Source organism: Gekko japonicus, unplaced genomic scaffold, assembly GCF_001447785.1.
Source record: "Gekko japonicus isolate JY-2015 unplaced genomic scaffold, Gekko_japonicus_V1.1 scaffold736, whole genome shotgun sequence".
NCBI lineage: Eukaryota > Metazoa > Chordata > Lepidosauria > Squamata > Gekkonidae > Gekko > Gekko japonicus.
Genome location: NW_015164205.1, coordinates 609248 through 612094, shown reverse-complemented (window position 1 = coordinate 612094; position 2847 = coordinate 609248). Strand labels below are relative to the sequence as shown.

Here is a 2847-nt window from a genome sequence, read left to right as displayed (position 1 = left end):
TCCTTTCCTAACTCCGTTATCAGATAATAAGAGTTGATATGTTAAAGCCTTCCAAACTTAAAGAGAAACTTAGTCTGGGTTTTTCTCATTTAAAGTTGCTAAAAATCGTAAGCTGAACTGAACTTCTGAACTCATTCTTTGAAGCAAAGGCTGAAACATAGATCTTCACTTATGACAGGTCTTAGCTGGGATGGCTCGTATCAGTCCAATTAAAAAAGGTGACATAAGAACACCTGGCCCAATTAAAACTAAAACACTCCTAGTTAGAAAAACCCATTTGTTGTCAATTAAATTTGATTTAAAACACCTGTTTTCCACAATACTACTTAGGGGTTAACGGGTTGTTAATTCTTCAGGAGAACCCCAAAGAATTTTTTCCAAAGATTCCTGGAAATCAGCAATAATCAATGGACAATCACTTGAGCCCTTCAATGTCCCCTACATACTGAATCAGACCATTTGTCCATCACAGTCAGTATTGTGAGACACAGGTTTAATGGCACAACATAGGTCTGCCTAGGGTACATTCCTTTAAAAAAGAAAAGAATTATGGGAAACCACCAAACATTACAGGGTGAATAATGGAAGCTCTGATCAGCAAAAGGAATCCCAACGGAGAGATCATTCAATAAGTATATCTGAGGTAAATCCAGGAATGGTAATTTGAGTTAGAAGGAAGAAGATCTCTCTCTGTCATATAAGTTAAGACTGGAAGCCAGGTGACGATGAAATTGTCATAGACTTTCCTGGAGCTTGTATGAGACTAATCAACCATGGTAGAAATCTTGTACATAATGAATTGGTCCCATATCTTATCACACCACATTGTCTAGGTTGGTGGAGAGGAAGATTTCCAAATTGAAGCTATTGTAAGTCTTGCCACAGCAAGAAGGAGGGAGATAAGATTTTCATGGGGGTCTACTCAATCCACTGGGTCCTAAAGATTTAAGTAGGAGCTCAGGTTTTAGAGATATCGATTGAGACACGATTGTAGTAATTTGATTCAGGACAGCTTGCCAAAAATGTTGAATTATTGGGCATTCCCACCAACAGTGGATCCATTGGCACCTTCTAGGGTACATTCCTAACTGCGGAAAGCACACACACATAGGCCTAGCTGATACACAGTGGCCTGGAAGGGGACAGGTGCAAGGCTGGCCTGGGCATGCCTTACTGCTTATGCTAGCAACATAGTATCAGGGGGAAGCAGACCCCAGCTGGATTGAGCCAGATAGGAACACATGTGTAGTGAATTTCATGCTGTGCCACAAAAGTGTGGACCAATGGAGTAATGCCAACACAGCATTTGCCTTATATGAAACAAAGTAGTAGACAGGTAGACCTTGTGATGTTAGTAATGTAGGCACTGTAACCAATAGCTATGTATATTGAATGAAATGTGGCTATGTGTCATCAGTGGGCTAAAAGAGCCGACCACCCTATTGGTGGTTGGAGCAGCTTGGTCTGCAGGCTTTGGCTTTGCACCGCTCTTGCTTTTCTTGCAATAAATTCTGTACCTTCCTCCTCACCTGGACTTTGACTGTCTTTATTGGGCAAAGGCACCTCGGTGTTTAGTCATGCTGGCCATATGACCACAGAAACATCTTTGGAGAGTGCTGGCTCTTTGACTTGGAAATGGAGCTGAGCACTGCCCCCTAGAGTCAGATTCGACTAGCTTTTGAGCAGAGGAAACCTTTACCTTTACCTTTTTTGTCTACTCAGACTGGCAGTGGCTCTCCACAGTCTCAGGCAGGGATCTGTTTAACTGGAGATGCCAGGAATTGAATCTGGGACCTTCTGCATGCAAAGCAGATGCTCTGCCACTGAGCCACAGCCCCTCCATTATGGAGGGGACATTATGGACATCATTATGGACTTTTATAGTAATGTCTGTTGTGGTAGGAAGGTAATATCAGGACTTATATTGCAAGGATTTGGAGCAGCATTGAGGCAGTCTTGTGAGATATGCCCAGGGGTCAAGAAGAAGAGGAGGAGGAGGAGGAGATTGGATTTATACCCCACTCTTCACTACCTGAAGGAGTCTTAGAGCAGATTTCAATCCCTTTCCCTTCCCCTCCCCACAACAAACACCTTGTGGGGTAGGTGGGGCTGAGAGAGCTTTCTTGAGAACTGCCCTTGAGAGAACAGCTGTGAAAGAACTTGTAACTGATCCAAGGTCACACCAGCAGCTGCATGTGGAGGAGTGGGGAATCAAACCCGGTCCTCCCACATTAGAGTCCACGCTCCTAACCACTACAGCAAGCTGGCTCTTTTGATGAAATACTCATTTCCTCTTTGTCAAAACAGAAGTCATTACAAACAATAATATAATTCACCCAGCTGTTCTGGAGATGGACAGAGCATGCTAGACTATAGTTGTTTGCTCTTAGTGGTGACCAAGTAGGGTTGTTTTTTGAGTACTCTGATTGACTGTTGGTGCTGCTCCCCTCCAACTAGTTTTTTCCACTGGTGAAAAAGGGAGAAGGTCCCCTTTGATCTCCTGAAAGACTAAGCTAGGGATCATGGAACCTGCATGGCTCCAGTAAGGTTTAGAATTAGGTGAGGTTGAATGAAAAAGATGTAGCACTGAGACTTGATTAGAGGAGGGGAAAGGTGTGTGCCCTTGAGGTTACTTGGTGGCTGATGAACAGACAAAGAGATTGGACATGAAGTCACAGGTAACTGAGACTGTTGAAAAAATGTACGTTTGACTACAGAATGTATTTGCCACAAAATTAATGACATTTTGCAGATCTTGCCCATTGGTTGGGCAACATCTTCAAAATGCTTTGCTCACATGAGCAAAACTGGTTCTGTGGAACATATTGTGACAAGTGTCCTTCAACA

At 43.1% G+C, this 2847-nt stretch overlaps 1 non-coding gene across 1 annotated transcript; it reads right to left on the bottom strand.

Annotated features, from left to right (window-relative positions):
- Positions 1 to 1766: 1766 nt before the first annotated feature.
- On the bottom strand, positions 1767 to 1838 carry TRNAA-UGC. The gene has a single exon. It is a non-coding gene; the product is annotated as a tRNA-Ala (tRNA).
- Positions 1839 to 2847: the final 1009 nt, after the last annotated feature.